The sequence below is a fragment of the Bos indicus genome, chromosome 12 (assembly GCF_029378745.1).
Source record: "Bos indicus isolate NIAB-ARS_2022 breed Sahiwal x Tharparkar chromosome 12, NIAB-ARS_B.indTharparkar_mat_pri_1.0, whole genome shotgun sequence".
NCBI lineage: Eukaryota > Metazoa > Chordata > Mammalia > Artiodactyla > Bovidae > Bos > Bos indicus.
Genome location: NC_091771.1, coordinates 21,038,532 through 21,052,432, shown reverse-complemented (window position 1 = coordinate 21,052,432; position 13,901 = coordinate 21,038,532). Strand labels below are relative to the sequence as shown.

The 13,901-nt window shown below is 37.5% G+C and overlaps 1 protein-coding gene across 3 annotated transcripts in view; it reads right to left on the bottom strand.

Annotated features, from left to right (window-relative positions):
• The window catches only part of WDFY2 (WD repeat and FYVE domain containing 2), a 192,238-nt gene that overhangs the window by 57,728 nt on the left and 120,609 nt on the right, over nt 1–13,901 (bottom strand). The window lies entirely within an intron of this gene.

The following is a 13,901-nucleotide window of genomic DNA, read 5'->3' as shown; positions in this document are numbered from 1 at the left end:
TTCTATATAACACATTATACATACTCTTTGTGAAGACACAGAAGAGGTGATTTGGTGTTTATGTTAGCATACTTCACCTAAGCACAAACAAAGACCCATATGTAGAAGCCAGTCAGAGGTATATAAGTTCAGGCCAGGTTTTGAGTCCTTTAATTTCTTTCAAATGCAAAATCTGAAAGCAGCATTTCAAATTTTGAAATGTCCATATATTCTTTTTTTAAAAAATATAAATTTATTTATTTTAATTGGAGGCTAATTACTTTACAATATTGTATTGGTTTTGCCATACATCAACATGAATCCGCCACGGGTGTACATGTGTTCCCCATCCTGAACCCCCCTCCCTCCCCGTACCATCCCTCTGGGGTCATCCCAGTGCATTCTTAAACAGTATATTTCCATATATCCTTAAACAATAGGTTGTCAAATACAAGGAAAACCTCCAAGAGTAATAAACTGATGATGTCTTTATGGGAACTGAAAAACAGAACAATGAATCTTTTCAAAACATTTGGAGGCTTTCAGAATTGCTCCTTGATGACTTCAAGAAAGGCGGTAGAAGGACAGACGCACAGATGCGTGACTTGCAATCCGGGTATTTACTGAGTTCATACAGTTTCTGTGGTTTTTCAGAGGTGCATGATTAGGTGCCACAAAGGTGAAGTACAAGGTGATGTGAGAGGATAAACACCTTAACCAAGTCCCTCTGGGTACTGACTCTTCCACCCCAGCCCTCCTTAAGAAGCTTATCTGCAAATGGATTTTCTTCACCATGTTTTTCTCAGTAATAACATTATGCAACTTGTCATTTTTTAAATTCGTTTCATTATTCCTTCAAGGAGTGGCATAATATTTATTTCTGGTTTCTGAAGAGCTAGGCTCACAATTGAAGAGAGCAGACTAATTTTTAGAGAAGTCTAGTAGTTTTCCCATAAGGAGCTTGTAAGTGTGGGTAAAAAGGCACGTAGGTATCTGAGCAATGGTTCACAACCACCCCTAATCCTTGGCAAGAATAGCTCAGCTCTGGGCCCCATTCTTTATTTATATTTATTACTGGAGGATAATTGCTCTACGATGTTGTGTTAGTTTCTGTTGTACAACAGAGTGAATCAGCTATATGTACATATATTGCTTCCCTCTTGAGGTTCCTCCCACCCCCATCCATCTCACCCCTCCAGGTCATCACAGAACACTGAGCTGAGCTCCCTGTGCTATGCAGCAGCTTCCCACTAGCTATCTATTTCTGTGCCCCCATATTTTCAGTTCAGTTCAGTTCAGTCGCTCAGTTGTGTCTGACTCTGCGACCCCATGAACTGCAGCACACCAGGCCTCCCTGTCCATCACCAACTCCCGGAGTTCACCCAAAGCCATGTCCATTGAGTCGGTGATGCCATCCAGCCATCTCATCCTCTGTTGTCCCCTTCTCCTCCTGCCCTCAATCTTTCCCAGCATCAGGGTCTTTTCAAATGAGTCAGCTCTCCGCATGAGGTGGCCAAAGTATTGGAGTTTTAGCTTCAGCATCAGTCCTTCCAATGAACACCCAGGACTGATCTCCTTTAGGATGGACTGGCTGGATCTCTTTGCAGTCCAAGGGACTCTCAAGAGTCTTCTCCAACACCACAGTTCAAAAGCATCCCCATACTTTAGAGCATCCCAAATTTCCTATCATACACACAAAATGTATTTCTTAAAGACAACTGCTATTTGGGCAAGTGTTCATTGAGTTCTTATCGTGCATATGTTATTTTGAATACACTGAAAGGGTTCTTTAGCTTGGGCAAAAGGTACATTAACTCCTATCAGAAACAGGCAGGATATAAAATAAAACAACTTGATGCAGATTTGTGTTTAGGGTTAAGATATACAAATATAATAAATTCTCAGTTCACTGGATAGGTGAATTTAATTTCTTGTTCATTTGTTTTTCCTATGAAAATAGATACATAATCATGGAGAAAATTTCAGAAACTGTCAGCATTTTTTTTTCATTATTACTTTCTTGATCAAACAGACAATTTGCTATTCTAGGAAACGTAAGACTGATAAATATTTAAAAGCTCCTTATGATACTATTTCTCAGAGATAATTATTATGAAAAGTATTACTGGAATATGTAATAAAACAAAATATTAGTATCATTTAACAATATTATTTTTTGGTAACAAATCATGTACATCGTTCCAGATAAGTACATACTTATCAACTTCAGTCTTTTTAACGACTGTATAGGATATACTGGAATGTTCTTCTGTTGACAAATGTCTATATTATTTTCAGTTTTCCTTATTAAAACAACAGAGACCTCCGTGGTGGTCTAATGGCTAAGACTCCATGCTCACAATGCAGGGGGCCCAGGTACAACCTCTGATCAGGGAACTAGATCCCACCTGCTACCACCAGAGTTTGCAATCTGCACCTAAAGATCCTGCACGATCCAAAATAAGTAAATTAATTTTAATAAAAGACATACACATTTAAAATTATTTTATCCATCTTTCTATCCTTCCTCATTTAATTTTTAAGAACATTTTTAGATTGACAGCAAGATTGAGAGGAAAGCACAGATTTTCTCATAAAGCCCTTGTCCCCACACATGCATAGCCTCCGTCTTCATCAGCATCCCACCAGAGTGGTACACTTGTTAGACCTGATGACCTATATCGCACATCATTATCACCCCAAGTCCAGATTTTCTCATAAAGCCCTTGTCCCCACACATGCATAGCCTCCCTCTTCATCAGCATCCCACCAGAGTGGTACACTTGTTAGACCTGATGACCTATATCGCACATCATTATCACCCCAAGTCCACACTAGGCTTCACTCTTGGTGTTCAAATTCTGTAGATTTTGACAAATGTAAAATGACATTATGTCTGCCATTGGAGTATCATACAGAGTATTTTCACTGCCCTAAAAGTCCTCTGTGTTTTGCCTATTCATCTTTCTCTCCTGCTTAATCCCTGGCACCACAGAGCTATTCACTGTCTCCAAAATTTTGCTTTATTCCAGGTGGCCATACAGTTGGAATCATGTTAAGCAGCCTTTTCAGGCTGGCTTCTTTTACTCATTAATACCCATTTAAATTTCCTCCATGTCTTTGCTTGGCTTGATTGCTCGTTTCTTTTAGCTCTGAATAATATTTCATTGACAAGATGTACCACAGTTTACTTATCCATTCATCTACTAAAGGATATCTTGGTTGCTTCCAGGTTTTGGCAATTATAAATACAGCTGCGGCTTCTCTCCTAGCTCAGTCAGAAAAGAACTTGCCTGCCAGTGCAAGAGACACAAGAGATGTGGGTTGGGAAGATCCTCTGGAGAAGGAAATGGTAACCCACCTCAGTACTCTTGCCTGGAAAATCTCATGGACAGAGGAGCCTGATGGGCTACAGTCCATGGGGTTGCAAAGAGTCAGACACGACTGAGGGACTAAACCACCACCAAACAACTGCAGGCAGGTTTTTGTGTGGGTATATTTTTTCAACTCCTTTGGGTAAATTCCAAGGATTGCTGGGTGGTTGGTGGGACTGCACTGAATCCATAGATCAAAGAGGGAAGAACTGACCTCTTGACAATACTGAGTTTTCCATGAACGTGGACCACCTCTTTATTTATTTAGTTCTTCTTTAAGTCACCAGAGGTTTGTGGCTTTTTTCATATAGATCTACATATTTTGTTAGATTTGCACTCAAGTATTTCATCTTTCTGGATGCTAATGGTATTTTTTTAAAATTTCAATTTCTACTTGTTCATTGCTGGTACACAGGAAATGACTGACTTGTATATTACCTTGAATCCTGAAATCTTAATGTTGTTGTTCAGTTGCTAAGTCATGTCCAGCTCTTTGCAACCGCATGGACTGTATGTAGCCTGTCAGGCTTCCTTCCTTCACTATTTCCCCGGGTTTGCTCAAACTCATGTCCACTAAGCCAGTGATGCCATCCAACCATCTCATCCTCTGTTGCCCTTGGTCTCCTCCTGCCCTCAATCTTTCCCAGCATCAGGGTCTTTTCCAGTGAGAAACCTCAATAAGACTGCTTATTAGTTCCAAGAGATTTTGGGGTTTTTTGTTTTTTGTTTTACAATTCTTTGAGATTTTCTACATAGATCATCATGTTATCTGCAACAAAGATAGTCTTAATTCTTCCTTCCCAGTCAATATACATTTTATTTCCTTTTTTAAAAAAAAAATCTTATTCCCTTATCTAGAGAACTCTTAGAACAATGTTAAAAAGAAATCATAAGAAAGAATCAAGGTTGAAAAGGAATTATTGCCCTTGCCTGAAATTTGATTTTAGGGAAAGCTGCTGGGTTCTTATCACACCTGTCTTAATGTTCACTGTAATAGATGAGCATACAAATCACACAGTATATATAAGGAAGAGGTTAGTAATTATCTCCACTCTCTATCTCAATCCTTTCAGACAGTGCTAACAGTCTATTGTATCCTTCCACATGTTTTTTATCACCCTACAGAAAACCCTTATGTAAACATATAGTTTTTTTTTTTCTGGTTTCTTGTGTAGTATAAAAATAGGATCATATTATATACATTATTCTATAATTTGTTCTTTTCATTTGTAGTATATCAGAACTATCTTTCCAGGGCAAAACACACTCCAAAATATGGATATACCATATTTTTTTCAAATATCTTTCATTAAATGGACATTCTGCTTGTCTCCTATTTTCTACTATCACGACAATACAGCAAGAAATGTCTTCAAATGTATAAACATATGAACTAACGCATATGTTGCAAAGATGCTGGCTGAAAGATTGTGTACACTTAATATTTGAATACACTCTGCCAGATCACTTTGTAGAAGTATGCAGAATTTCATTTCCCCACCATCTGGCCCTCATACAAAAGCCTACTTCCCCATATCTAATCAGCATTAGATATTACTCATCTTTTCAATTTTTTGCCAAATTAACATACAATTATCTATTTTATAAATATAAATATATATTTTATATAAATGTAAAAGAAATATTTTGTTAATATTTATAAACTAGATAAAATTGTCTATTTTATCACTATGGTTTAATATGCATGATCTTAATGGCTTATGAGTCAGAGCACTTTTTCTATGTTTATTTGCCATATACACTTCTTGTTTTAGGAATTTCATCTTCAAATTCTGCTGCAGCCTGGTTTCCTAAAAAGTTGTGTCTGAGGTGAAACTTAAGTGCTGTTTCTTAGTTTGGAGATGTGGTATCCATGGTCTGAGTGAGGGAGAAGCAAAGTGAGGCAGAAAAAGATGAATGGCGTGTCACTAATTTGGGCTGTGCTTTATGAAGAAGCCCAGCTGGTTCTCCAGAACACAGCAGGTCTCTGGACAGACAGAACAAATGCCAGACTTTGGAAGAACCCACTGGACAGCGGGGTAAAGAGGGAATTTATCTACCAACTCTCTGCTCCCTTGCTTTAAAATTTGATTATAACTCTCACCAAACTCCCCCTCCCCCTCCTTCTAGAAGGCTGCATTGCCTATTCCTTGTTAGCAGTCCCTGGGGGAAGTCAGATTTTAGGCCTTTCAAGGGGTGTACTTCATACAACTCAGAGTCACTGCGGAACCAGAGAGCTAGCTAGCTTCCTTCAGTTTTAGTTTAAAGGTAGCAAAGAACAGGGTAGGGAAGAGTTCAGACCTCGGGCTCTGGAACCAAACTGTATGGTTAAAATCCCAGCTAAAACATGTACTAGTTACATGATCTTGGGAAAGTTACTCAGGATTTCTGTGCTTCAGTTTTCTTCTCTGTAATAGCCTCATAAGACTGCAGTGAGGATTAATTAATATTTATGAAATATTTAAAGCAGTATCTGGCACACTTTACCTTCAGAAAATGAATTAAGCATCTTACCTTTTAAAAAGGCTGCTTTTCGGCCTTTTGGCTAAGATCAACTGTGGTATGAGGGCTTCTCGGGTGGTACAGCGGTAAAGAATTTGCCTGGCAATGCAGGAGAGGAAAGAGACGCAGGCTCAGTCCTTGGGTCAGGAAGACCCCCTGGAGCAGGAAATGGCAACCTGCTCCAGTATTCTTGCCTGAAAAATTCCATGGACAGAGAGGAGTCTGGTGGGGTACAGTCCATGGGGTTGCAAAGAATTGGACACGACTGAGCAACTGAGCACACACAACTTTTTAAAAAAATCTTCTGGAATATAATGAACAATTCAGATTGAAGAATTAGAATTCAAGTATAAAATCAGGAACTCCCAGTCCTTTAAAAAATAGCAGCTTCTTGACAGATATTCCAATTTCTTTATTTAAAATTAATTTTAATTGGAGTACAGTTGATTTACAATGTTGTGTTAGTTTCAGGTGGACAGCAAAGTGAACCAGTTACACATATACATATATATATCCACTCTTTTTTAGATTCTTTTCCCATATAGGCCACTACAGAGTATTGAGTAGAGTTCCCTGTGCTATACAATAGGTCTTTATTAGCTATCTATGTTATATATAGTAGTGTATATATGTCAATCTCAATCTCCCAATTTATCCCTCCTCATCTCCTTTCTCCCTTGGTAACCATAAGTTTGTCTTCTACATCTGTGTTTCTATTTCTGTTTTGTAAGTTTGTTTGTGATATCATATGGTATTTGTCTTTCTCAGTCTGACTTACTTCAGTTGAATCGCTCAGGCATTGTCCAACTCCTTGCAACCCCATGGACTGCAGCACACCAGGCTTCCCTGTCCATCACCAACTCCCGGAGTTTACTCAAACTCATGTCCATCAAGTCGGTGATGCCATCCAACCATCTCATCCTCTGTCGTCCCCTTCTCCCACTTTCAATGCTTCCCAGCATAAGGGTCTTTTCCAATGAGCCAGTTCTTCACATCAGGTGGTTAAAGTATTTGGAGTTTCAGCTTCAGCATCAGTCCTTCCAATGAATATTCAGGACTGATTTCCTTTAGGATGGACTGGTTGGATCTCCCTGCAGTCCAAGGGACTCTCAAAAGTCCTCTCCAACACCACAGTTAAAAAGCATGAATTCTTTGGCGCTCAGCTTTCTTCACAGTCCAACTCTCATATCCATACATGACCACTGGAAAAACCATAGCTTTGACTAGACGGACCTTAGTTGGCAAAGTAACGTCTTTGCTTTTTAATATGCTGTCCAGGTTGGTCATAGCTTTTCTTCCAAGGAGCAAGCGTCTTTTAATTTCATGGCTTCAGTCACCATCTACAGTGATTTTGGAGCCCCCCAAAATAAAGTCTCTCACTATTTCCATTGTTTCTCCATCTATTTGCCATGAAGTGATGGGACCAGATGCCATGATCTTAGTTTTCTGAATGTTGAGTTTTAAACCAACTTTTTCACTCTCTTCTTTCACTTTCATCAAGAGGCTCTTTAGTTCTTCTCTTTCTGCCATAAGGGTGGTGTCATCTGCATATCTGAGATTATCGATTATTCTCCCAGCAATCTTGATTCCAGCTTGTGCTTCATCCAGCCCAGCATTTCGCATGATGCACTCTGCATATAAATTAAATAAGCAGGGCGAAAATATACATCCTTGATGTACTCCTTTCCTGATTTGGAATCAGTCCGTTGTTCCATGTTCAGTTCTAACTGTTGCTTCTTGACCTACATACAGATTTCTCAGGAGGCAGGTCAGATGGAATTCCCATCTCTTTAAGAATTTTCCAGAGTTTGTTGTGATCCACACAGTCAAAGGTTTTGCAGTAGTCAATAAAACAGAAGTAGATGTTTCTGTTGGAGAAGGAAATGGCAACCCACTCCAGTATTCTTGCCTGGAGAATCCCAGGGACGGAGGAGCCTGGTGGGCTGCCATCTACGGGGTCGAACAGAGTCGGACACGACTGAAGTGACTTAGCAGCAGCAGCAGCAGATGTTTCTGTGGCACTCTCTTCTTTTTTCTATGATCCAATGGATACTGGCAATTTGATCTCTGCTTTCTCTGTCTTTTCTAAATCTAGCTTGAACATATGGAAGTTCACAGTTCATGTACTGTTGAAGCCTGGCTTGGACAATTTTGAGCATTACTTTACTAGTGTCTGAGATGAGTACAACTGTGCGGTAGTTTGAGCATTCTTTCGCATTGCCTTTCTTTGGAACTGGAATGAAAACTGACATTTTCCAGTCCTGTGGCCACTGCTGAGTCTTCCAAATTTGCTGGCATATTGACTGCAGCACTTTCACAGCATCATCTTTTAGGATTTGAAATAGCTGAACTGGAATTCTGTCGCCTCCACTAGCTTTGTTTGTATGATGTTCCCTAAGGCCCATTTGACTTCGCGTTCCAGGATATCTAGCTCTAGGTGAGTGATCACACCATCGTGGTTATCTGGGTCATGAAGATCTTTTTTGTATAGTTCTTCTGTGTATTCTTGCTACCTCTTCTTAATATCTTCTGCTTCTGTTAGGTCCATATCATTTCTGTCCTTTATCAAGCCCATCTTTGCATTTCGAGCCCACATTTGCATGAAATGTTCCCTTGGTATCTCTAATTTTCTTGTAGAGACCTCTAGCCTTTCCCATTCTATTGTTTTCCTCTATTTTTTTTTTGCACTGATCACTGAGGAAGGCTTTCTTATCTCTCCCTGCTATTCTTTGGATCTCTGCATTCAAACAGGTATATCTTTCCTTGTCTCCTTTGCCTTTAGCTTCTCTTCTTTTCTCAGCTATTTGTAAGGCCTCCTCAGACAACCATTTTGCTTTTTTGCAGTTCTTTTTCTTGGGGATGGTCTTGATCACTGCCTTCTTTACAATATCACGAACCTCTGTCCATAGTTCTTCAGGCACTCTATCAGATCTAACCTCTTGAATCTGTTTGTCACTTCCACTGTAAAATTATAAGGGATTTGATTTCGGTCATACCTGAATGGTCTAGTGGTTTTCCCTACTTTGTTCAATTTCAGTCTGAGTTGTGCAATAAGAAGTTGACTTCACTCAGTGAAAATCTTTAGGTCCATCCATGCTGCTGCAAATGACATTCTTTCTTTTTTTTCTTACATTAAAATTTTTCTTTCTTTCTTTCTTTTTGGCTGTGCTGGGTCTTCGTTGCTTTGCACCGGTTCTCTTTAGTTGTGATGAGTGGGAGCTACTCCTCACCGGAGGACGCAGGCGTCTCATTTTGTGCTTCTCTTATTGCAGAGCACAGGCTCTGGGCGCTCGGGCTTCAGTAGTTGTAGCACGTGGACTCAGTGGTTGTGGCTCATGGGCTGAGCTTCTCTGTGGCAAGTGGAATCTTCCTGGACCAGAAATCGAACCTGCGTCCCCTGCACTAGTAGGCAAATTTCTATCCACTAGGCCACCAGGGAAATCCTATATCATTCTTTTTAATGGTTGAGTGATATTCCACTGTCCTATATCATTCTTTTTATGGCTGAGTAATATTCCATTGTGTGTGTGTGTGTGTGTGTGTGTGTGTGTGTGTATGTATATCACATCTTCTTTATCCATTTTAATGTTTTATCCATAACATTATTCTAAATGTTCATTGTAGATTGCCTCATGTCCTGGTTATTGTAAATTGTGCTGCACTGGGGTGCATGTATCTTTTTGAATTATGGTTTTATCTGGATATATGCCCCTGGGAGTGGGATTACTGGATCACATGGAAGCTCTATTTTTATTTTTTTAGGAAACCTCCACACTGTTCCCCATAGTGGCTGTACAAATTTATATTCTACACCCATTCCAGCATTTACTGATGTGGATTTTCTGATGATGGCCATTCTGATCAGTGTGAGGTGATACCTGATTGTGGCTTTGACCTGCATGTCAACAATTGGCGATGTTGAGCATCTTTTCATGTGATTTTTGGCCATCTGTATGTCTTCTTCACAGACATGTCTGCGTAAAATTTTCTAACTTCCAATTACAGCTATTGATCCATGTAAGCATTCTACTTCTCGAGTCAAATTTATGAATTTATATTTTGTTATAAAATCATTCATTTTCAAATTTTCAAATATATTACTACAGAACTAATATCGTCTTCTGATTCTTTCATTCTCTTATACAGGCAGTTCTGCTATACCACTTATGCTAAAAACATCAATTAGTTTCAACAGGATTGGTACATTAGGGAATGATCTGAGCGTAGCTCTGATTTCATAGGTGCTTACGCATGATTTTGTCCTCCAGAAATACTAGGTGAGCATAGAAAACTGAACCCAGCTGAACTGAGCTGCACAGGAACGCACAGTACACACACACACACACACACACACACACACTCATCCCTTAAACATCTACCGTCTACCTCAGGGTATCACCGCCTGAGAACCACACCTATCTTCATCTGCTGTTAAAACTTGGCCTTCTGATTTCAGTTAACCTCCTCCATTAATTCAAAATAACTCACAAACTGTGACCTTTCTGAAGTCCACTTCCACATGCAAGCTTCGTGTCTTTTCCAGGTAAAATTATGTATATATTATAACGTTTATGGATTCCTCAACTATGTAACACATGCATAAAAACTATGCTAGCATTTTAACCAGTGTCCTATCTTCATTTCTTAAATATCACCAACAAAATTGTTTGTTTTCTGGAAAAATTTTTTGAGTAATGTGCCCCAATTTTTCCCACACCCAATTTTTCCCATATGTCCTATGGTTTTTATCCTGTGATCATGCATCATCCAATAATTTTTAAAAACATGTATGTTGCATTACAGCAAAATTAGGTGGTTATAAATATAATATGCTTGTATCTATTTTCTTACACTTAATATCATCTGCTTTTTATCTTTATAGTTTTCCTTAATGACATGTGCTAGGAATTTGTTGTCTATTTTATCAGTACTTCCTAAAACTCAGCTTTTGGTTTTATGTACTGTCTTTTTGTTTTCTCTATCTCTAATTTCAAGATTTACTTTTATAATTTTCTATTCCAACCTTCTTTTAGCTTACTTTATCACTTTTTCATAAATGAAGCTGAATGCTTAGGTTCACATGTATACATCTTTACGCTAAAGTAAAATTTTTTTATGGCAAAATTCTCAAGGTATAGATTTGACTGTATTCCATAGGTTTTGATACAAAGCAGCTGCTTTTAAAACAATTTCAGTGTTATTTTATGAATTAATAAATATATCATTTATATGTTGATTTCCTCTTTAAATGAGGAGTAATTTAGAAAAAAATTCTTAATTTATGAGAAGTTATATTTACGGCTATTTTTTGTTGTTAATTTCTAATTTTATTAGCTTATATTCAGAAAACATGTACCATTTTTACATTTTAGAATTTAGTTAAGATTTTCTTCATGGTGAAGATAGTAATGATTTTGTAAGTGTTTTGTAGATGAGAAAAAAATGTGTTTTATCCAAAGTTCTGTATTTATTTGTATATCCTTCCAATGAAACTTGATGAAAAATTTCAAATAGTCTATATTTTTACTTATTTTTTATCTAGTTGAATTTCAAATTCAGATATAAGCAGACTAAGGAACTGTGTTTTATTTTTACTATTTATTTTTCTTATCATAGAAGTAAAAATGAAAACTGTGGAACAGTATCAAGGAGGAAATTTAAATTGTCTATAATTCTACCAGTGATAAATACTGTTAATATTTTAATTATTTTTTTCAACCTTTTCCCTGGTATACATAAGAACACATTAAATTGGAATAGTAGTAGTACTACTGAAGTAGTTCTCGTGTTACTAAATATTCTTTGAAAACAAGTTTAATGGCTACATAATATTCCATTGGAAGACTATATTGAGATTTCAACTAATTAGTCTCTGACCATTAAATTTCTAAAACACCAGTTTTTATTTTAAAATATATTTTTATTATTTTATTAAAATATTTTATTATTAAAAAACAAGACTATCTTTATAAATGATCTTTGTCTGTTTTTATGATGAGTTTCTTTGAATGGTTTTCCAGAAATGAAATTATTGCTATAAAGGCACAAATACTTCTAAAGCTCTCACTGCATATTACCAGTGCTTTTTCTAAACAGTTTGTGTTAATATGTCCTCTCTATCAGTGTCTAAAGAGAATCTATTTTATTCAATTCTAGCCAATATGAATTTTAAATAATATTCTAAAATTGCTATGCTTAGGTAAAAATATAATTTAAAAATGTTTAACACTCTAAAATACTTATTAGACTTTAGTTATTTCCTCTTCTTTGACTTTTCTGCTATCTATAGCATTTTAGTGTTTTTGTTATTTATTTCTATATGCTTATGGCACCCCACTCCAGTACTCTTGGCCTGGAAAATCCCATGGACAGAGGAGCCTGGTAGGCTGCAGTCCATGGGTCGCTAAGAGTCGGATATAACTGAGCGACTTCACTTTCACTTTTCACTTTCATGCATTGGAGAAGGAAATGGCAACCCACTCCAGTGTTCTTGCCTGGAGAATCCCAGGGACGGGGGAGCCTGGTGGGCTGCCGTCTCCGGGGTCGCACAGAGTCGGACACGACTGAAGTGACTTAGCATAGCATCACAGTTTGAAGATAATATCCATACTCTATCATATTTTAAATAACTCATCTGTTGTTTTCATAAAATTGTATTTAAGCAGCTTTTTCAGATTGAGAAATTTTGAAATGTTATATAATCAAATATGATATTTTCTTTTGTGATTTCCACTCTTTTAAGCTTATATGTTCTTCCTCTTAGAGACTGTATACTGCTCACTCTGTTTACTTCTAGTTTTTTATTTTTCTTTTTTAAAGCTTTATTTTGTATGTTTAAAGCTGCTTAAGGCTCTTGAAATTTATTTTGGTGTAGGACATGAAGTGAAGATTAAAATCGATCTTTTTCTTAGCAGCAAACCAATTGCTTTAGCAGTATTTATTTAAAAACTTTTCCCATCCGCAACTGACTTATAATGTCTTCTTTAGCCTGTTTTATGTTTTTACACATAATTGGGTCTGTTTGGGAGCTGTCTAACTCTGCTCTATTGATCTGCTATTCTATTCTTGTGTCAAAATGAAAATGACTTAATTACTGCAGATATAAAATATGTCTTAACACAGAAGCTATGTGTCTCCTAGTTTCTCTTCTTAAAAAATGTAGCTGGATGATCATTATAATAACCTTTTTTTGACAAAAATGAAATATCATATTAAAAATTTTGATTGGAATTTTACTAAATCTCTAACTTCAGGAAGAAGTGACATTTAAAAGTCTTCTTTTATGTATATTCACAAAATTGGATAATTTTCTTCAACAAAGTTTCACATGCTGCTTTTTGAGATCATATTTAGATTTTCATTAATTTCTGTGATTGTTTGTTTTTTCCTTGGTAAACCAAGTTAAAAAAAAAAAGATAGATTTATGGTTGCTGCTTTTGGACTAAAACTGAAAAACAGTGATATCACAGACCCTGGGTCCATCACATTATGGACCCAGTAAAAATCCTGATTTGTGGCAGCTACAGCGAGACGATCAATACAGGACAGGGTATGAGGTTACATGGGACGTTTAACACATCGTAACTGCCAAGGCGGACGGAAGCACCATTCTATTGGTAAGATTTAGTAGGAAAGGAAGAAGGCATGTTTCAGATCAAATTAAGGAAAGAGAAGAAAAGAGGAAGAAAACCCGGCAAGACTGGTTACGTTCCAATGTTAAGGGCCGTTACTGACGGTCAGCGCTTTGGGCTGGGCATGCAGCAAAAAAATAAAAATGGAGCAATTCTAATCAGCTTCTCTGTACATCTGTCAATTTTCCTCCCCTCCGCCCTTTGTCTCTTTAAATTCCTATGAAAACCATGTCCTGCAGAATCAGTCAGTCAGATGGTAACATTTCTTTCTTTGGGCCACATCATACTGAAAAGAAGAGCTGCCGACATGCCGTCATTAAAGCATGTCAATGAGGCCCGCGCTTGGGTACATGCACACCGTTCTCAACCCTCCGAAGGCATATTTCACAAGAACGACGACTGTTTTCTGTGGGTT